Source organism: Cricetulus griseus, assembly GCF_003668045.3.
Source record: "Cricetulus griseus strain 17A/GY chromosome 1 unlocalized genomic scaffold, alternate assembly CriGri-PICRH-1.0 chr1_0, whole genome shotgun sequence".
NCBI lineage: Eukaryota > Metazoa > Chordata > Mammalia > Rodentia > Cricetidae > Cricetulus > Cricetulus griseus.
The window spans coordinates 40,573,400-40,596,743 of NW_023276806.1; the positions used below are offsets into that span (position 1 = coordinate 40,573,400).

Here is a 23,344-nt window from a genome sequence, read left to right on the forward strand (position 1 = left end):
CTGAGTCAAATTACCTGTCTTGAGTTCCTGCCCTGACTTCCTTTGATGATAGACTTCAGAGTGGAACTAGAAGTGAAATAAACTTTTTCCTCCCCAAACTGCTTATGTTCATGGTGTTTCTAATAGCAGTAGAAGCATTAACTAAGTCAGACAAGCACATTTTAAAATATATTTTATTTTAAATTAATATATGTATGTGTCTGAGTGTGAATATGTGTATGGATGAGTACAGCTCTCTCAGAAGTCCAGAAGATGGCAAGTGATCTTGATTGGAACCACAGTGGTTGTGAGCTGCCCATTGCAGGTACTGGGACCAAACTCATGATGTCTTCTACAAGGGCAGTGTCCTGTTGTAACAGTAGATCCATCTTTCCACCACCATGGTATGGACAATTTTAGTAGCCTAGGGGAAAGAGAACATGGGTACATGAAAAGCGTTTTGAATCTGGTAGTCTTGATAATCAATGAAAGAAAACCCAAGCAAAATGAGGAGAGAGAGAGAGAGAGAGAGAGAGAGAGAGAGAGAGAGAGAGAGAGGGAGAGAGAATGATCCAATGTGATGAGAACGCTTGGTGACCAAATGCCCCCCCTTTGCTGGGGATATGCATGTGTCTTTTATGTGTGTCAACAAAGAATTGCTGTCAAATCATTGTTTCTGTTACTGTACCCAGCTCCCTTCCCCCTCCTCAAATGGATGTTGTTTGATTTCATCCTTATACATACCAGGTTATGTCAGGGTTACATCAGAATCGTGACTTCATACCTTTATATACCCTTGAAGGGTCATATGTACTCCTGATAGCATTTTTAAAGAGCTCTAGAGGATTCTATAGGGAATAGAGAACTATTATACTACAAGAAAAATAGTATTATTGCTTACTTAATGAATGTTTATCAAATACTTATATGCCAAAAGACACTCTAGCTGCTACATATTGTACAGAAAACACAACAAATTCTTAGTATCCATAGTCCTTGAATTATGGTGGGAAAGACAAAAAGAATGGAGAAAAAGTAAATGACATAGATACTAATTTGAGTTATAATAAATGAAATGTAAATAAATAAGAGAAAAGATAATAAACAAAATAGGATAGCATTTGAACAATTGTCTGGGGAAATTAGAGACTGTTCTGATGTTACTTCTGACTAGAAATTTCTGGATAGAAAGGAGATCAACTAAGAAGCCTCACACCAGAGAATAGCTGGGGCTAGAGCCTGTGGGGATTTGTAGATCCTTGGTAAGAACTTGGATTTTTTTTATATGGAAGATGGTGATGGAGTGGGGTATTTTAAACAGAGAATATCAGGATCTGATACATTGTATAGCAATTAAACAAAGAACTGTCTAAGACAGAATCCCAGAACTCAATAGGAGACCATGCAGTAATGAAACTGGGAGATAGTGGAAATTTAGGTCACAGTGATTAAAGTGGACATGATGAGAAATAATTCAGTTCAGGCTAGATTTTGAAGCAAGAGCAAAGAGAATCATCATTTTAGACATGTGACAGAAGATAAAGATATTAACCACAAATTTTTGAGAGATTAAATTCCCTTAGTATAGAATACCTCACTATATCACATCAAAATACAGGTAACAAATACTGATCAAACAGAAAGAAGAAATAGATAGGTTCACATTACAGATGGGAATTCACACTTTTTTCTGATAGGTTATTTTTTATTTATTTTTAAAGCAATCATTTTTTAAAATTTTACATACCAATCCCAGTTCCTCCTACCTCCCCTCTTCCTGCTCCCCCTTCTTTCCCTGAGCCCAGTCTCCATCCACTCCCCTGAGAGGATGAGGCCTCCCATGAGGAGTCAAAATGTCTGTCACATATACTTGAGGCAGAACTAAGGCTCTCCTCCCTGTATCTAGGCTGAGCAAGGTATCTCTCCATAGGGTTCCAAAAAGTCAGTTCATGCACCTGGAGTAAGTCCTGGTCCCACTGCCAGTGACCTCATAAACTGCCAAGCCACACAAATGTCACCCACATTCAGAGGACATAGTTCAGTCTTATGTTGGTTCCTCAGCTGTCAGTCAGGAGTCAGTGAGCTCCCATTAGCTCAGGTCAGCTGTTTCTGTGGATTTCCCCATGACCACTTTGCTCATATTATCACTCTGCTGTCTTTTCAAATGGACCCTAGGAGCTTGGTCCTGTGCTTAGCTGTGGATATTTGCATCTGCTTCCATCAGTTACTAGATAAAGGTTCTATGATAACAATTAAGGTAGTCATCAATCTGATGCTCCCTCTTCACTACTGCTTAGAGTCGTAGTTGGGGTCTTGCTAACTCTGAAATGGCTCTCTCTATCAAGATATGTCTTTCCTTGCTCTCCCTCTCCACCACCCAGTTCCCTCATGTTCTCCTTCCCTCCCCTCCACTTCCCCTCCCCCTCTACTCTTCAACTTCCCCCTCCCCTTCAGGATATCTTGTCTATTTCTCCTTCCCAGGGGGATCCATCTATTTTTCTCTTAGGGTCTTTCTTATTACCTAGCTTCTCTGAGGTTATAGACTGTAGGCTGGTTATCCTTTGCTTTATGTCTACTATTCACTTATGAGTGAGTACATACCATCTTTGTCTTTCTGGGTATGGTGGATTCTCAGAAAACTGGCAATCAATCTACCTCAAGACCCAGCAATACCACTCTTGGGCATATACCCAAAGGATGCATACTCACACCAGAAGGATGTTTGCTCAATTATGTCCATATCAGCATTATTTGTAATAGCCAGACCCTGGAAACAACCTAGATGCCCTTTAATGGAAAAATACATGAGGGAGCATAAAGGTTGAGTCAAGGCATGAATAGATGATAACAAGAATGAAGATATCATAATAGAGGGAGACATTTTTGGTTTACAGAGAGATCAGGCATTAGGGAAATGTCTGGAGATCTACAAAGATGACACTAGCTAACAATCTAAGCAACAGAGGAGAGACTACCTTAAATGCCCTCCCCTGATAATGAGATTGATAACTAACTTATATGCCATCCTATAGCCTTCATCCAGCAGCTGGTGGAAATAGAAGCAGACACCCACAACTAATCACTGAACTGAACTGAAACCCAGATTCAGAGAAGGATGAGTGATGAGCAAAGGGGTCCAACCAGGCTGGTGAAACCCACAGAAACAGCTTAACTGAACATTGGGGAACTCTTGCTCCCCAGACTGATAGCTGGAATACCAGCATGGGACTGATCCAGATGCCAGGAACATGGGTTTCTGTGAGGAAACCTCGGAAATCTATGGAACCTCTTATAGAAGTTCAGTACTTATCCCTAGCATAGGTGTGGAATTTGGGAGCCCATTCCATATAGAGGAATACTCACTGAGCCAACACACACGGGGGTGGGCCTAGGACCTATTCCAAAGGATACAATAGATACTGATGACATCCTATGGAAGGCCTCATCATCCAGGGTTAGCAGAAAGGATATATGATAGATAGGATTTTAGTTGGGGGGTGGTGGTAGGGGAAGATGGGTGGGAGAAGGGAACTGGGATTGTCATGTAAATCAATCCTTTTTCTAATCCAAATAAAAAAAAAGTTGAAAAAAAAAGAACACAAAATAAAGCAAAAAAAAAAAAAAAAAAAAAAAACTCCTCCCCTCAAAAAAGAAAGAAAATGTGGTACATTTACACAATGGAGTACTACTCAGGAGTAAAAAACAATGACATTGTGAAATTTGCAGGCAGATGGATGGAACTAGAAAAAACCATGTTGAGTGAGGTAACCCAGACACAGAAAGATGAACACAGCATGTACTCACTCATAAAGGAAACCCATGCTTTCTAAATAATAACAGATAGAATTAGTATAAAATTAGTAATAATTTAGAAGTATAAAATTAACACAAAAATCTTGAGCAGTAGCACTATCCAACTTGGCAAAATTATTATCAATAGGACATTATAGCAAACAACTGTAGAATACCTATTTTTCCTATACTTACATATGGAGAGTTCCCGAGGATAGACCATCTGCTGCACCTTGAAAATACACCTCAAATTATTATTCAGCCTCAATAGAATTCAATTTAAACAAACCATGGAAGGCTATCTGGAAATGTCCTCACCTTGGCAATGTAGTGTGAAACTCAGTTCTTGCCTCAAGAGGAGTAAAATAATTTGTTACAGGCCAAGTGTGAGTAGCTATGACCCTGGAACACAAGACCTGGTGGCCTCAATTACCACGTTCCAATGTGATAAAAGATTTATGAGGTTTTATTGTGATATAACCACAACAGCAACAAAACTAGGAATCAAGATACTTTTATAAATATGTTGTTGGGTGCATTGTGAAGGCTGGGCACAAAGAAGTGAAGGGGTCTTTGCTTTATTAGGTGCTCTCTGATGGCATCTTTAGCCTTTGCGTTAGGTTTCACAAGATAGTCAGAAGGATGATAGGTCAAACACAGAGGTAAAAATGAGTAGCTAACAATGGGTTAAAGACAGTCCAAGATATTTTGTCTCTTCATCCATAACATTTCTACTTTCCAGATTATGAAGTTTCAGTGGTGTAGAGTCTTTAACAGAGGTGTGCCTCCCTGACCCCACCCAAGAACTTCAGTTTATAGCAATAAAAGAACTGTTTTCAAAATAATATGAAGCTTTACAAAAAAGGAGCAAACAAAAAAAAACCCTCCTTTTATACTAACATTCCCCATAGAAATATGCACACAACTTACTAACATTTTGAAAATTTAAATGCGTCAATATTTATAAATACAGTATTGAATGAAGAAGTTAGTTTTAATTCAAGAATGCAGCAGGAGATTACACTGAAAATTCAATTAGTATAATTCAGCAAATTAATATAATACATGAGACAAATATTATGGTACGTTAATTCATGTTGGAACGTAATTTGAAAATTTTCAGCACTTGTATAAAATTCACACAAGCTGGAATAGAAATGTATGCTCTTAATATAGAAAATGACACCCATGAAAACTCTACAATTACTATATTGAATGGAGAATTACAAGATGCTCTTCCTTGATAATGGCAAAAAATACACTTTTACTTAACATTATTCTGTAAGTCAAAAGCCAAAATAGTAAGCCAAGAAAAAAAAAAGCAGTATAGTTCCAGGCCAGCTGGCCTACAGAGCAAGTTCCAGGACAGCCAGGGGTACACAGAGAAACCCTGTCTTTCAAAACCAATATGTGATAAGATTGCCATTTTTACTATGTTGATCCTACCTATCCAAGATCATGGGAGATCTTTTCATTTTCTGGTATCTTCTTTAATCTCTTTAATGACTCAAAGTTTTTGTCATACAGGTCTTTCACCTGTTTGGTTAGAGTTACTACAAAATATTTTATGTTGTTCGTGGCTATTGTGAAGGGTGATGTTTCTCTGATTTCTTTCTCAGCCCCTTTATTGTCTGTAATACAGTAGGGCTACTGATTTCTTTTAGTTAATCTTGTATTCTGCCACTTTGCTGAAAGTGTTTATCAGCTATAGGAACTCCCTTGTAGAGTTTTTTGGTCACTTATGTAAACTATCATATCATCTGCAAATAGTGAAAGTTTGACTTCTTCCTTTCCAATTTGTATCCCCTTGATCTCTCTCTCTTTTTTTTTTTTTTTGTCTTATTACTCTAGCTAGAATTTCAAGTACAATATTGAAGAGGTATGGAGAGAGTGGACAGCCTTGTCTTGTTCCTGATTTTAGAGGTAACCCAGAGGTAACTATTGAGTTTCTGTCCATTTATTTTGATGTTGGCTGTTGATTTGCTGTATATTGCCTTTATTATGTTTAGGTATATTCCTACTATCTCTGATATCGCCAAGACCATTGTCATGAAGAATGTTAAAAGGCTTTTTCCACATCTAGTGAAATGATCATGAGGTTTTTCTTTTTCAATTTCTTTATGTGGTAGATTACATTGATGGGTTTTTGTATGTTGAATCATCCCTGCATCGCTGGGATGAAGCCTACTTGATCATGGTGGATGATTTTTCTGATATGTTCTTGGATTTGATTTGGCAGTACTTTATTTAGTATTTTTGTCTATAAGGGAGATTGGTCTGTAGTTCTCTATCTTAATTGCATCTTTTTGTGGGTTTGGAACCAAGGTAATTGTATCCTCTTAAAAGGAGTTTGGTAGTGATCCTTCTGCTTCTATTGTGTGGAACAATTTGAGGAGTATTAGCTCTTCTTTGAATTTCTGGTAGAATTCTGCACTGAAGCTGTCTGGCCTGGGCTTTTCTGGTTGGGAGACTTTTGATGACTGCTTCTAATTCATTAGGGGTTTTAGGTCTATTTAAATTGCTTATCTGTTCTTGATTTAATTTTGGTAAGTGATATCTATCCAGAAAAATGTCCATTTCCGTAAATTTTCCAATTTTGTGGAGTACAGGTTCTCAAAATATGACCTGATGATAGTCTAGATTTCCTCAGTGTCTGTTGTTATGCCTCCATTTTCATTTCTGATTTTGCTAATTTTCATATTCTCTCTCTGCTTCTTGGTTAGGTTGGATAAAGGTTTGTCTATCTTGTTGAGTTTCTCAAAGAACAAACTCTTTGTCTTATTATTGATTCTTTGTATTGTTTTCTTTGTTTCTACTTTATTGATTTCAGCTCTCAATTTGATTATTTCCTGGCATCTACTCCTCCATGGTGAGTTTGCTTCTTTTTGTCCTAGAGCTTTCAGGTGTTCTGTTAATGGCAGTCTTACCAAAAGCAATCTATAGATTCAATGATATCACCATCAAAATCCCAGCACAATTCTTCACAGACCTTGAAAGGACAATATTCAACTTTATATGGAAAAACAAAAAACTCAGCATAGCCAAAACATCCCTGTACAATAAAGGAACTTCTAGAGGCATCACCATCCCTGACTTCAAGCTCTACTATAGAGCTATAGTAATGAAAACAGCTTGATATTGGAACAAGAACAGACAGGTAGACCAATGAAATTGAATTGAAGACCCTGATATTAACCCAAACACCTATGAACACCTGATTTTTGACAAAGAACCTAAAACTATACAATGGAAAAATGAAACCATCTTCTACAAATGGTGATGGCATAATTGGATGTAGACGTCTAGAAGATTGCAGATAGATCCATATCTATCAGCATGCACAAAACTTAAATACAAATGGATCAAAGACCTCAACATAAATCTAGCTGTCACAGTGAACCTCTTAGAAAAGAAAGTGGGAGGTACCCTTCAAACAATTAACACAGGAGTCCACTTCCCTAACATAGTGCCAGTAGCACAGACTCTGATATTGACAATTAATAAATGGGACCTCCTGAAACTGAGAAGCTTCTGTAAGGCAAAAGACACAGTCAACAAGACAAAAAGACCACCCACAGAATGGGAAAAAAATATTCACCAACCCCACATTTGACAGAGGCCTTATTTCCAAAGTATACAAAGAACTCAAGAAGTTAGTCACTAAAACACCCAATAATTCAATTGAAAAATGAGGTACAGAACTAAACAAAGAATTCTCAATACAGGAAGCTAAAATAGATGAAAGACACTTTAGAAATTTCTTAAGATCCTTTGTCATCATGGAAATACAAATCAAAACAACTCTGAGAGAGCATCTTATACCTTTCAGAATGGCTAAAATCAAAAACAATAATGACAGTTTATGCTGGAGAGGATGTGGAGAAAGGGGAATGCTTCTCCATTTCTGGTGGGAGTGCAAACTTGTACAGCCACTTTGGAAATCAATATGGGGTTTTCTCAGAAAAATGGGAACCAGTCTACCTCAAGATCTAACAATTTCACTCTTAGGCATATACTCAAAGGATACACATTCATACAACCAGAACATCTTTTCATCTATGTTCATAGAAGCACTATTTGTAATAGGCAGAGCCTGGAAGCAACCTAGATGCCCCTCAACTGAAGAATGGATACAGAAAATGTGGTACATCTGCACAATGATGTACTACTCAATGGAAAAAAAAAACAATGGAATCTTGAAATTTGCAGGCAAATGGATGGAACTAAAAGAAACCATCCTAAGTGAGGTAACCCAGTCACAAAAAGACAAACATGCTATGTACTCACTCATATATGGATAGTAGACATAAAGCAAAAGATTACCAGCCTACAAACCACACCTCCAGAGAAGCTAGGAAACAAGGAGGACCTTGGAGAGACATGCATAGTCCCCAGTGAAGGGGAAAAAGACAGGAGCCCCTGAAAAAATTGGAAGCACAGGGGAGGGGAAGGAGATTGGAGAAAGAGAAGGGGAGAAGAGGAGGGGGGAAGAAGAAATGAGGGATCAGGAAGATTGAGTGTGGAGAGAAATAGACAAGAGCAAGAAAAGAGACATATCAATATAGGGAGCCACTATAGGTTAAAGGAGAAATCTGCCGCTAGGGAATTGTACAGAGATCCACAAGGATGACTCCAACTAGGAATCTAAGCAGTAGTGGAGAGGCTACCTTAATTTTCTTCCCCTATAATGAGAATGATGAATACCTTACAGTCCATCCTAGAGCCTTCATCCTGTAGCTGATGGAAGCAGAAGCAGAGATCCACAGCTAAGCAATGAGCCAATCTCCTGTAATCCAGTTTCATAGAGGGAGAAGTGATGAACAAAGGAGTCAAGTATTGCTGGGAAGACCCACAGAAACAGCTGACCTGAGCAAGTAGGAGCTCATGGACCTCAGTCTGATAGCTGAGAAACCAGCATATGACTGATCCAGACCCCTGAATGCTGATGTGACTAGGAGCAATAGGCAGTCTATGGGGCCTCTGGCAATAGAACCAGGATTTATCCCTGGAGTACAAACAGACTTAGGTAGCCAATTTCCCATGGAGGGATAGTCTCTTAGCCTAGATACACAGGGGAAGGCCTAGGCCCTGCCCCAAATGGCTTGACAGATTTTAATGATCTCTCATGGAATGCCTTACCATCACTGGGGAGTAGAGAGGGATGGGATGGGGGAATCTGTGGAGGGGCATGGGAGAATGGGAGGGAGAGGGAACCAGGATTGGTGTGTAAAATAAGATTGTTTCTATTTTAAATACAATTTATAAAATTAAAATAAAAACCAATATGTGTGTTTGTGTGTGTATGCATCTGTATATATATATATATATATATATATATATATATATATATAAAGTTAAGCTATATTTAGTCATAGGTAACATCATGAATTGTACAAATAACCTGGGTAATATGCAGGCAATCTCTTTCAAAACTATTTCATTCACACACAAATACATATGCATGCATGCAATAACTAAAATATGTCAGTTAACTAAAATATTTTATCAATTTGCTAACCATCAATTAAAAAGAAGCAAAATAAATCTTTCATACAAAAATGTTAGAGCATCATTTGTGACAGTGTCTAACGAGATAGAACACATGGGCAGTTTTAACAAAAATGAAAGCCTCATATACTTAATACTGCAAAACTTCTCTGAGTTTTTGAAAAGCTGGTAAGATATTTTGCTTATATAATGGAAGGCCCAGCATTTTTCACTTGTCAGCTTACCACAGATATATTGTAATTACAAAAAAGCTCAAATACAACTTAGAAGAGAAAAGAATGATTTCAGCTTACAGGTTACAGTCCATCATAGTGGAGAAACCCAAACCAGCCAGCCCCATCACATCCACAGTGAGCTGGGGCTTTCCACATCAATTCAACTAGTTATGGCAGTCTCCACAGGACATAACCACATGGCAAATCAATGTGGAAAATCCTCCTTGTGACTTTTTCCCCCTGATTATGCCACATTGACAATTGATTACCCTGTGATCATCATACCCGTGTAAATTGTTTCATGTTTGGTTCCTCTGAAAACACTGTCTAATACATCTGCAGAAAGAAGTAATTCAACCAGAGACACTGAATTTTTACTTGTTTTGACTTGAGTCGATATCCAGTATGTTTTAACCTGAGTGGAAAATATATTGAGAGACTTAAGTTTTATCTTGAAGTTGGGATTGGTTTAATTCACATGTTTGCAGAATTTCTCAATAATTTCACTCAGCAGCTCTCTCTTATCAATTGAGAAACTAGAATGGGTAGTCATCATTTGAGATGAATTAAGTGCAAAAATGTTCTTTTTTTTTCAACAGATCCTCAGGGATGGAATTCTGAATTGTCTCTCAGTCCATCCTTGTTGGAGAAGAACAAACAGAAAGAATTATTGAGTTTCTTAAAACTCAAATAACCGAAGGAATTTCTTTTTTAAATGTCCATGCTGAATCGATTCACTTCTCAGACAGTTTCATCTCCTTCTCTGGTGAGCCAGGGGGAGTTGCTTGAACCAGAACAGCTTGATGCTAGTTTTATAATGCCAGCTGAAGTCAAGGCTCCTCTGTAGGATACAAACTGGCTCCAAAGCCCTGAACACTGCCTGGATACTGCCAAGGATACTTATGAATGGATAAAGAGCATGATAATTTAATGCGGACTTGCCACATCTAGGCGAGGGGAAATGCTGAAAATACAGACTTTTTGGCACAGTTTCCTTTGTCTTCACAAATTTTTGTCTCAGAAGAGAACATGGGCCAAGGATAGTAGAAATAACAAATGTTCCAGATGTGTTTATCACTTGATTTGTTTACTTTTGACACTTGAAGCATGGTGGCCAACATCTGGGCCCACAGGATGGATGAGTCTTTATACTGAATCTCACTGTTGGTTTTGGAATGACACCTAGAAAATGTTTGTTTGCAATCACCTAGTTTCTTCATGCAAGATGAATTTTAGAATAGAATAACAATTTTTATCTCTAATTCTTTCTGCTTAATATGATAATCCATTTAGTAAATACAAATTCATACTGTTTTAATTTACAAAAGGAAATTGATACAACTGCAAATGGTCCTTCCAGGGCTCATTTATCATGTATGTCTCTTGATTTGGTTGGAAAGCAATAGCTTTTTGTACTGCCAATGTGCAAGAAAACCGTTATTTTATGATTAGGTGAAAAAATAAATGAGATGACATACGTATACCAACCAATTATCTGTGAAGGATTGTCTATTCCCAGTAATAAGTGGTTTGATTTCAGTATTTGGTTAATTTTTCCTGCTGTGATCAAAAGTATCTCTCTTACAACTCAACAACAGGATGCTATATGAGACTACCAGACATCTGTAGTACTTTCCACTGGTTTTGAAATTGAGTTGAGTTAACATATACTATTAAAATGTGTTATTACAGTGATTGTATAAATATTTGCTTCTAGTTATACTCTCATCTCTGTACCTTAAGTGGAGGGTCTCAGACTGCTGATTCATCTCTAACCTTACTTCTCAGGGTCGTTGTTCTAGGGTCATGGAATACTAGAACAAAGGAGAGAATAATAGTGCAACCTAACTCTTTGTTTCATCTTTGGCAATGGAGGATTGTAGTGTAAATGGTTTACCCAAAGTCATAGACTGCGTATCTCTAAACTTGAAAACTATCTTTCTGCAACACCATTTGTAACTTCTATTAAAATTAAGAGGAAAACGGGGAAGGTTGTGGCATAAATTGTGAAGATTATAAAATTGACACAATAATCTCTACACTGTTTTATGGTTGTGGCTTCTACTTTAAGTCTGAATAGTTAGATTTTGGGGACAAATTACTGGATACAGTTCTCCTGAAAGTTATACTAATTTTGTTTCTTTTTTTCCTAATGGACATATTATTGGGATTTGGATTTAAACTATCCATTATTTGTTCCTGTACTTTATGACTTATCATATAGTACTTTACTGTTGCCCAAAGATCTTCCTTTTCTTACCAGGAAAATTAGTCTTCCATTATATACTTAGGGTGACCTTGGTAGATTTCAACTTTATTTCTTGGACCCACACTTTTTTCACAACGATTCAGATTTAGTTGTTAAAGAGACAAAGGTTGTTACAGAATCAGACTGACCTTATTTGACCTACCGTTTGGTGCAAATTTGAAAATCTTTTCTGAAGTAAGTAAGTACCTCATACTTGGATTAATTTTGATATGTTCATTCTTATGTTTCCTTTTGATAGCATTTACCTTTAAGGCTAAATTGTAATGGTAGAATTTTTATTCAGAGCATTCAATTAAAATAATTAAGAAGCTTTAAATTCTGCTTAATATCAGGTGCTTCTACATTAAGATAATAAAAATAAAATATAAAATTTTCTAATGTTAACTATTATATGCTATCAAGCCTTCTTAATATTTGATGATAAAATTACATGTGACAAAGTTTTGTATTATTATAGTGATAATAGAATGCAGATCTCAACTCAGTAGGAATAGGAGTTTATTTTGAAGCCAAATATGCCTGACCCAGGAGTAGGCCTTCTTTTATTCCAGATTCCAAAGTAGAAGTGGCTTCATGAGGTTTTATAACAACAAAACAAAGAAACCAAGACACTTTGCAAATACATTGGAAGAAACATTACATAGGTAGGTCAAAGAAAACCAGGGAACCTGTGCTGTAGGCCACAGATGCTATCTAATGAAACTCTTAGCTTCTAGGTTGGTGGAAACTAGGGTTTTGTTAAGTCAATGCACTCCCAAGATTTGTATCCATTAGTTGCAGGATATTAGGCATGGTGGGCTGAATGGAATATGCCTCCCATAGGCACATAGTGAGTGGCATTATTGGAAGTGTGGCCTTGTTGGAGCGTCAAGGTTTCAGAAACTCAAGCCAGGCTTAATGGCTTGCTGTCTCTTCCTCCTGCCTTCAGATCTAGATATAGAACTCTCAGGTCCTTCTGCAGCACTATGTCTACCTTCATGCTATCATGCTTCCCACCATGATGATAATGGACTAAACTTCTGAATTGTAAGCCATCACCCTACTAAATGTTTCCCTTATAAGAGTTTCCATGATCGCCTGGCATTGGTGGCGAACGCCTTTAATCCCAGCACTCGGGAGGCAGAGGCAGGCTGATCTCTGTGAGTTAGAGGCCAGCCTGGTCAACAGAGTGAGTGCCAGGATAGGCTCCAAAGCTACACAGAGAAACCCTGTCTCAAAAAACCAAAAAAAAAAAAAATAGTTTCCATGATCATGAGTTCTCTTCACAGCAATAGAAACCCTGATTAAGATATTAGATCAGACACAGATGGACAGGGAATTGCTATTTAGAATTAAAGATAGTCCAAAATATATTGTAACTAGGCTTCAGATTTGCAACATTCCAACTTCACCACAATCACTTACTTTCTATAAGTTAATCAGATTTTCAGATGAATCAGTGGAAGGTGCATCTTTCTAAGGATTTTTTTAAATTCACATTACAAAGAATAAACTTTTTTACAAGCAAATGAATATCAGATATACCAGGTTAGTATTGAATTTTCTTTGTAGTGTAAGATGACCTTGAAGTTTTAACCTACAACTTCTGATTGCTTTATATCTACCTCCTATGTTCTAAGATTACAGGCACAGTTTATTCAGTGCTAGCAATCAAATTCAGGACAGGCAAGCACTCTACCAACTGCATTATAACCCCAGACACAACAGAATAATATTTTAAGGGACAACAGACAGCCATAGAAGATGTTCTCCACATGGTGATTTCCTTACTTATTAATCTAGATAGTTTGGAAAAACAATGCTAAATGATTAAATTATATAAGATAAAAAGTCACCTAAAAATAAGAGTGAACTATGTTTTCTGTTACAAGAATATGACTTTTAGCTGAGGGTATAATTCAAATGGTACAGTACTTATCTAACATAACAGAGTTTGAGGTTCTGTCCCCAGAGCTACATAAACTGGTGTGGTGGTACAGGTCTGTAATCCCAGCATTGGAGAACTAGAGGCAAAGGGATCAGAAGTTCAAGCTCAACTTTAGCTACAGAGTGAGCTTGAAGGCAGTTTTAGATACATAGACCCTACCTCAAAACAAAAGAAACAAACAACATATATTTAATAATAAATTAATACAAGGAGTTGTTTTATTTTCAAATTGGATGCAGTCTAAGAATTCTAAAAGGGCATTTTCTTTTCTTTCTTTCTTTCTTTTTTTTTTTTTTTAGGACAAAGGGTTTATTTTGGTTCCCAATTCCAGGGTAAAAGGGCATTTTTCTGGTTCTCTTTTATTTTGTACTGGCAAGATTCAGAAAATCAATGCTGATGGATGCACATTTCTTTTGGGTAGTTTCTGAATTCTTGTCATGGGCATGGGACCATTTGGCTGGGTCTATTAATTCCAAGAAAATGCATCCATAGCCTGGCAGATTTCTCCCATATCTGCAAACAGTGCATTGCATCTCAATGAACAGCATTCTTAACAATGAAAATTTGAGCTTCTTATGGCAACAATAGAAAGATCTTCAGTAGCAGCTGCTGACCTAGCTAGTTTTAGAAAAAGGTCCTCCAGAAGCCAAGTGGTGCTACTGAACATTCAGTTTGCAGTTAACAATTGTCTATCAAGCCAACTAATGAAAATTGTAAAACCCGGCCATGCCTGATAACTTCAGACTCTCCTAGCTGCGCCAAGCAACTGTATGCAGCTTTATGTATAGCTCTTACCTGTTAGACATGAGTGGAAGTGGAGCTTTGTAAAGACATTTTAACAATAATATAAAATTCTTTTGGAAGACTATTCTGAAATCCATCATTACTAACCATGTCCTGAAATCCTGAAATGAGGAGTATTGTATCCCCTCATCCTTATTTCTCCCCACAGAGTGCAGCATTATATTGTTAATTTCACAAAAGTAATGGCATTTTTAGAAAAGGTAAAAAGTGTGTGTGTGTGTGTGTGTGTGTGTGTGTGTGTGTGTGTGTGTGTGTGTGTGTGTGTGTGTGTGACTATGGAGGCCAAAAGTGGTTATCTGATATACTGGATTTATATGCAGTTATATGTAGCTGTTAGCCTCCCAGTGTGGGTGCTAGTAATGGAACCAGGGTCTTCAGGGAAGGTAGCAAGCATACTTTACCACTGGACCATCTATTTATCCCCCAGGCAGTAGTTTGGATAGTGGTCCAGAACTCCTGAATTCCAATTTGGAGCTATAAGAATGTGGGTGTAGTTCCTTTTCTATTTAAATTAGAAACAAGCTTCTTTTACATGTCAATCTCAATTCCCTCTCCCTCTCCTCTGTCCCTGCCCCCCACCTACCTATCCCAACCCCTATTCCAACCCCTTTCTGCTCCCCATGGAGGGTGAGGCCTTCCATGGGGGAATCTTCAAAGTCTGTCAAGATTTGGAGCAGGGCCTAGACCCTCCCCAGTGGGTCTAGGTCAGTTAAAACTCCTCCTTGAGCACTTGGTTATTGTTGGGAATCTGAAGATCTAGGGGCATTATTTCATGTTCCCTTTCCATCCTCATTAAATCATTTGCATTAGTAGTACATGAAGTGAAGGAGGGTGGTCTCCTCTGGACTTGAACTTATTAAAAATAGATATGCCTTCTGTTTCTGCTGCTGCTGCTACTACTTATCATTCTTACTCTTTTATTCTTATTCTACTCTCACTCTTGTTCTTGCTCTTACTCTTTTGTCTCTTCTGTTGCCTAGAAATAGAAGACAGGGAAGCTCTAGAGATTCTATAGCCACAAGACACAAAGCCTTGGGTTCCCCTGATTCCCTGAATGAAAGAAAACCATGCTATCCAAACAAGAAACTTCATCTTGGACATTTACATATGTAATTAACTATTATTGGTGGGGCCAAATTGAATGATTTCTCTGTTTTTAGATGCTGTCATTTTTTAACTGCAATAATTTTAATCACGTTTATACGTTTTGTAAAAAGTGTAGATGACATGTTAACTTTTTGAAACATCTTATTTCCCCAATTTTCCCCATGATATATGTCACAATATACTTAATTATTCTTTTAGACTACAGTTTCTTTCTATCATCATTTTTGATCAAAGTCTCCTGCACTTCATTGTTCAGTCCTGATCCTACAAAATCCCCTTTTCTTCTCAAGCTACCTTCCTACTTTCATGTCAGTGTGTGTGTGTGTGTGTGTGTGTGTGTGTGTGTGTGTGTGTGTGTCTGTCTGTCTGTCTGTCTGTTTGACCGACTATGTTTATTTATGATTACCTGTATGAGTGTGGATAGGGATTATTTGCTTGAGTGAGGGAAATGCACCAGTGGCTACAGCACTGGGAAATATGACTTCCCTTCTGCAAACTTTAACTGCCTATAGATCCTCGGGGAGTGGTGGATCTCATGAGTGTCTCCTCTTCCATGTTAGGATGTTGATAGGCCTGGTTGTGTTGTGAGGTATCCATGACAGAAGACCACTTGGACACTAATTCAAGCCAATAGGAAGTCTTTATTAGATGCCCAGTGACTATACTGGGTGCTTTGGATTGTAGTCTACAGGGTTCACAGTTGGATAAGACTGTTGAAGATTTTTGTCCCCTAACACCCTGCCTAGCATCTCCAGAACTACTGAAAATAGTCACAATGGAGGGAGCTTCCAGCTCAGTTCCAACTTGATTTCTTTATATTTTGCAACAAACATTCATTATGTTTCCATTAGTAGAGTCCTATTAGCTAATTCTAGTGACAACCAAGAGAAATTCAATAATCAGTAGGCAATAATCAATCTATTAATCCATCATCGTACTAAGATGGGATCATCATGCTAAGAGATTTTCATATTTTATATAATATGCTTACAGCATAGCATGATAGTATTACAAGAACTAAAGAAGTCTGCCCTGAAATTTTCCTGAATATGGAGACATTAAAGAGTTTTCTCAAGGGCAAGAAATAGTAAAAGCTTAAACTCATAATGGTTAATTTCCAACATATTTCTCATGTTAAGTTAAATTGTATTTCAAATGCCATTTATTAAGATATTTTTCTGGGTCAGCTTTGTATTTTGCACAAATCATTTCATTTAATCCTCCAGGGACTATTCAAAGTATTCAATCACAGCATGTATGTATATCAGCATTCTTAAGTAACCGCACTATAAAAAGAATTATGACATCTGAAACCCAGAGAAAATTTTACAATTCTACAGAATGGTTAGGTAGCCAAACACTAATTTAAAGCCAACTTATGATGCAAATGTTGCCTAGGGTGGAGTATTAGCTTGGTGTTTCCAGAGCTATGGCCTCCTACTTGAAGAATTGAAATAAAGGATCACAAGGAGTGCCAAGTAACCTGGAAATTTTATTCAAAACAAAGAAATGTTGGAGGTCAGGAAAATAAACTGTTAAAACTGTCACCAGGCCACTGAGTGAAGGTACTGAAGGGACTCACATCTTCCATTTCTAAAATATGTGCAAAAATAAGAAATCAGTCATATTTAATAAATGAGTTCTTTCAATCTAGGAGTAAGTTTGCATGCTAGGAAACCTTGTTTTAATGTCTCCAGAATGACTCTTATCGAAATACTTCTGGCTATTCAAGTGATATAGCATACAGGATGATATTGCTTTACCAGTCTAGCACACATTTATTTGTAGTAATTTTTCATATCTAAACTGTTAAAAATGGAACATAAGATATAGGAATTAATCTTCAAAATGACATACTATTGGCATTTACAAATTTTTAAACCATATCCACACTTTGCTCCAGTGCATGGTCCTAGTACATAGAAAATCTCAGTAAACCCGTAGATTGAAGGTATTATGTTTTGGATATGATCTGTCCTTCAATGGCAATGAGATAACAGCTTCTTCTTCAGACATAGAGATATCAGGAAATGATGCAACATTTAGGCGGTGGGGCCTAGTGGAAGGAAGGAAGTTCACTGGAGGAGGTTCTATTGAAGAATATTGCCAGGGCCCTGCCCCCTCATTCTCCTTTCTCTTTCCTGTCATCATGAAATGTTAGCACTGTTCATCCATTCCCTATAATGTGCTCCCTATAATGTTAGGTTCAAAGCATAAGGACCAAGTGGCCATAGACCAAAACATCTGACATGACAAAATAAATTATTACTCTTTATAGTTGATTTACATACCAGCTAAAGGAAGGCATCCTTATGAATTCAGATTAGCAGAGTCCAAAGGAATGTGGTCCTCAGGGACTAGAACAAAGAAGAATTTATACTCAGAGGTTTTCCTAGACAGCATCCAGGAATGAGTCTTAGAAGTCAAGAGTGAACAGACACTTGGTTACCAAGAAAGTCTGCCAATATCTTGAGAAAACAATGTCAAAGCCTTGAAGTGTCCTGTTGGGCCATTGAGGCTCAGCCATGAGTTCTTGAGCATCAGAAGAAATATGTGGAGTAGTGGGATCCTAATAAACTATGGAAAATGATCTACTGCTGAAACATCAAGGGAAGTCAATTCCCAATCCCTCTTGTTTCTTCTTTCTGAAGTGTGTTGCCCATTCCTAGTCTCCATTTGTTTTGCTTTCTCTGGGGCAATTGTCAAATCTGAGTCACCACCTTGGGGAAGTCCTACTTAATGTCCACAGTTGTAGAAGGATGTTCACTGTTGCCTGATTCTCTGACCTGTACTTGTTTCAATTCCACCATTCACCAACATTCAGGAAAATTACTACTTCTTTTTCTGTTCTGCTGTGCACTGAAAAGATGTAAGAGCTACATCTTTTTCACCAAGTAGACCCAGTGAAGGAATATGAAAGTACTTTCTTGTCAAAGAGAAAATTTACAGAATAAACATGTCATCTAGTTATTTTTCTAATAACTCTTTCTTCTGTAATGTGCAACACACAGTAGGAAATGAAGCGCTGATAAGAAAATGAACAAGGGATTTTCTGTCACTATTATGTCATGCATAGTTGGATGGTTCTTCAAATGCAAACTTAAGCTAATAACTGTTGTCTTTTCACCTCATGGAAGCATTTGGGAGGATCACCTGAGACATTTGTGTGAAGTGTTTTGTAAAAAAAAAGAAAAGAAAAAAAAAAAACCTGTCCATCAGTTTGTTATTATCACTGGGGATGGGGGAAGTAGAAATCAATGCCAAAAATCAGATAACATCAAATCTACTTTCAGAAGAAACAATTACAAAAGGATAACTTAATTTCACTTATTGTTGGAAATGGTTTGGGTGGGTTTTACTCCACACCATTAATGCACAGTTACTCAGCTCATGGTGGAAACAGAATATAGTTCTTTGAATTAAAAACTTTTGCATTTTGAGTGAAAATGCAGGAGGTCTGCACTTTTCAAATAAATTTGATTAGAGGCAAGTCCTTTGAATATCTTCTATTTTACAGATTGCAGTCTTTGGAAGGCATTTATTCAAAACAGATTCTTGGATTTTACATGAGGCTTAGGAAGGCTTTGAAGACAACCACAAAATGAACCAGGAGGTTATTTCTTATTTTGCTATTTGTTCATTTGAGAGTTTTTCTTCTCTAATGGTATACTCTTTCACACTGTTCCCACTGGTCAGCTTCTTGAGAGGAACAGAAAAGACAGAAATGAATAATTATTATAAAATGAATTTATTAGACTGCCTTACAGGATACCCATTGGATAGTTCAACAATGGTCTGGTACACACTAGTGAGGTCAGGAATCCTGTGGTTGCTCAGTCCAAAACCAGGTGTCTCAGTAGCCTCCATCTCGTGCTGAAATCACAAAAGATTCCTTGAGAGCTAGCTGTTTTGTTTTAAATACACCTTGGAAGGTCAAGGCAGTTGGATTCTGATGGTAGTGATAAATGACAGCAGAAGCAATGGGGTAAATGGACCTATGATAATGTGCTTTTTCCTGAGACCTTTTCACATCTGTGCTGCTGCAACTAAAAGATGCTGGCCCCTCAGTTAAGCCTTCTTGATAATTCTCTGAAAGAGCCATCCAAAAAGCTGTCTCTTAATTGATTCTGGATCCAATGGAGTTGACAATTCTCTTTGGTAACTTTGAGATACATCATGTCCCACTTGACACTTTAAGGAGTATTGACAAATCACAGCCTACAGATTCGTACTGCATGTCTTGATGATACTGTTTTTCTTATATTCTCTTTTAACTGGTTGGGTGATTAAGAAGTTCTCCAAAGGGAGATAGAAAAACAAAGAGAGGGAGGGGAAGAGAGACTGACAGAAAGAGAGAGCAGAGGGAAGAAGGCAGGGCGAGAGGGGGAGAGGAGGGAGAGAGACCAAGAGAGGGTGACTTTGCTCACCACACAGAAACTTCTGTCTACAGTAAGTGTGAAGTCTTCACTTTGTCACTGATGTGGTGTGGGCTTGGCTGAGGGTGCCAGAGATGCAGCAACGAGTCTTCTCACAGCTCCACAGGAAGTGTTAAGACAGAGTAGACATCTCAGCTGCCAGAAAAGCAGAATCTTTTTTGGGCTATTTATAGACAAAAATTGTTCTATCATCAGGAACACATTTGAAACCAGGCTCTTTCTCAAGGACTGTCCCTGTTCTTTGAATTGCCTCTGTGTGGTCACTCTTCTTCCAGAACTTCTACTTTATAAATTTCTACTTCAGAGTCTAGAAACCACCCTGATCCTATTGTCCTCCAGAGAGCTTCTTGTTCTTTCCCAGGTTCTATCCACTATATGTTAATTCCAAATCAACAGATTCCTCCACCATTGCAGCCTTAGACCTGAGGATGATATGCCTGGCTTACTGTCACTCTGGTACTATTTCCATTGTTATTGTGATTGTTGTCAATACTCACAGAAGTTACTATTCCAAATCCTAACATTTGTTTCATTGCCTACTCTCTTCTGGCATTGCTTTTCTCCACCCTAAACTATTTCTGACACTCCTTCCATTTTAATCAAAAATGCCCAAAACAGAAATCTTTCTAAAAGCCTAAATCCAAGCACTTTGATTTCTCATAGCATCCCTTTCCTGCTCTGTGCCCTCTTACTAGGGCTATGACTTGCTATTTCAGCCTGTTTATGTATTGAAGCCCCTTAATTATAATTACTTATTTACTTTCTTCCTTTCTTTCCTATGATTCCATTCTCAGCCTTAATGACTCCCTTTTATTGCACATATGTCAAAGCTCCAATCCTGACTATCTTTGACTCCCTGTCTGTTTCTGCTGTGCCTTCTCAGATGAACACTTTGTTTTGTTTTGTTTTGTTTTGTTTTGTTTTGTTTTGTTTTGTTTTTCAAGACAGGGTTTCTCTGTATTGATTTGAAGCCTGTCCTGGCACTCACTCTATAGACCAGTCTGCCCTTGAACTCACAGAGATACGATTGCTTCTGCTTCCCAAGTGCTGGGATTAAAGGCGTGCACCACCAATGCCTGGCTTCAGATGAACAATTTTTTGGTAAAGCCAATTAGTTGAGTTGACTCACACATTCATGATTAATGACTTTAACTGGAGTGTTAATGCCATCCAACCCAAACATCTATTTCCTATTCCATTCAATCCCCTATTCTCTTAAATGACTACTTCCTACCTACTCTTTTCTTCTGAAACTTAAGGCTTCTAATTGGTTTTCACCATCTTCATTCTCAGGCTGATTAATCAATCTGAAAAGAAATTCTCAAGTTTCTCTCATTTGTAAACACCATGTGTTCCATCTGTTACACCAGAACTGCCTGTGCTACAAGTGAGGACAACTCCTCTTTACCTTTTGTGTTAAATTCTCTCATCCTCTGCTATTTAAGGACACAATTTGAACCAGTTCTCTGCTTTTATATCTGAATTGCTAGTTGTTTTCTATTAGGATTTCTTCCTTGTTGTTTCAAGTGCTGTATTTTTTGATCTTGAAAAACCCACCCTTACCTTACCCAACTTACCTTATAAGATAGTAGTCTATTTCTCTTCTTTTGGAGTTCTTTGTGTGAATCCAAATAGTTGTCAGTACAATGTTTTCTCCATCTTCCTTCTTGATAACTTTTAACAGTCATGTTTATATCCTCCCATTTTACCACAGCTGGGCTTTTTCAGTTGATCATCTGACATGTCCTAAATGGTCAATCCCAGTTTTTCAGCTATGAGACCTATAGGCAAAGTTCACAAAGTTGATCTTTCTGCTCCTTGAAGTGCCACCACTTGACACCTGGAACACCACATGCTTCTGTTTGTTCTACTAACTCACTGACTAGTAAAAAACAATAGTAAAGGAAAGTACTAAGACTTTCAAGTGAAATTGACAACCTTTACATTCATTTAGTAATTTTTTTTATTACTTTAAGCACCTTAAAGTTGTCTTTTTGTTGTTGTCAGCAGTTTTTTTTTCCAGATTTATTATCTGTACAGTGTTGTGCCTACATACCAGAAGAGGGCACCAGATCTCGTTATACATGGTTGTAAGCCACCATGTGGTTACTGGGAATTGAACTCAGGCCCTTTGGAAGAGCAGTCAGTGCTCTTACTCTCTGAGCCATCTCTCCAGTCCCCTTTAAAGTTGTCATAATCAATTAATATATTTAAGTTTGGTAGAATTCACCTGGTAACCAGGCACAATGGCTAACACAAATTGGACTACAAGATTCAGTGTTGTTGCTGTTGTTTTGCCATTATTTTGTTTATAAGAGAGATAAAGAACATGAGTTCTATGGATAAAGAAGGGAGGAGTTGGAGGAATAGAAATCATATGATCAAAATATATTGTGTGAAATACCAACAAAAGATGCAAAGATAAAAAAGAGTACATAAAGTATGAGGCAACAGGGTTAAATTGGAGGGGATGGGATGTAAAAGTATTTGATCAAAGTATATTGTATGTATTCATTAAGTTCTCAAACAAACAAAATGCCACTCCTTGTCTTGGTGGTCTTTTTGATGGATGTTAAAGCAGATAGATTAAATATTTGATTTATACTTTATGGTGTAACATCTTCTACCTCTTTTCATTTCAGCATAATCATGCCCTTATAAATAGCATTTATCCAACTGTTTCCCTTTTTTTAGTCTGACAATCACTAAATAAAGTGGTTTTGTCTTTTTAGCTTTATTGTGACTACTACTGTGAATGGGTTTGTGTTTTTTACAAGTCTTCAGTGATCTTTGTTCTTTTGTTATTCAATATATCACTAAGACATTGTGATTTTGCTATTCAGTGTCCTGCCCAACATTCCAAGCAGGTAGATAGTTTGTGTATGAACATTTTTTCACCTTAAATTTTTTTCTTATTTGTCTGATTTTGTTTGCTGATAAAAGCACCTGTTGGACTGCTGTTGTAGTATATGGTGTGTGTTAGGGGCGTTCAGAAACCTGTATGGGTGTGTTTGGGGATATGGGTAACATCAGAATGACTTCCTCAATCACTTCTCAGCCTTAGTTTTTGAAAATGGTCCCTCACAGAAGCTAAGTCAGGATTAGTGTGGGTGGCCTGAAAGCTCAAGGAATCAACACAACTGGCTACAGCTACACATCCCCACGTATGGCGTTAACATTTTCTGTGCATTTGCATCCATCTCTCCTCATTGTCATCTCTGGGAAAGTAATGCCATGCTTTCTGTCACAATAAAGTACATTGTATTTTCTATAATCCAACATGAATAAAATATAGAGAATGAATCAT

General features: G+C 37.5%; 1 long non-coding RNA gene across 2 annotated transcripts; it reads right to left on the reverse strand.

Annotated features, from left to right (window-relative positions):
* Positions 1–204: 204 nt before the first annotated feature.
* On the reverse strand, positions 205–21,817 carry LOC103160169. 2 transcript variants are annotated; one of them, XR_003481210.2, is made up of 5 exons: positions 21,615–21,817; positions 20,029–20,172; positions 17,893–17,958; positions 3,967–4,003; positions 205–403 (listed from the first exon to the last, which is right to left on the reverse strand). It is a non-coding gene; the product is annotated as an uncharacterized LOC103160169 (long non-coding RNA). The 2 variants fall into 2 exon arrangements; XR_003481209.2 differs by having other exon boundaries at positions 21,601–21,817.
* Between the last annotated feature and the right edge of the window lie 1,527 nt (positions 21,818–23,344).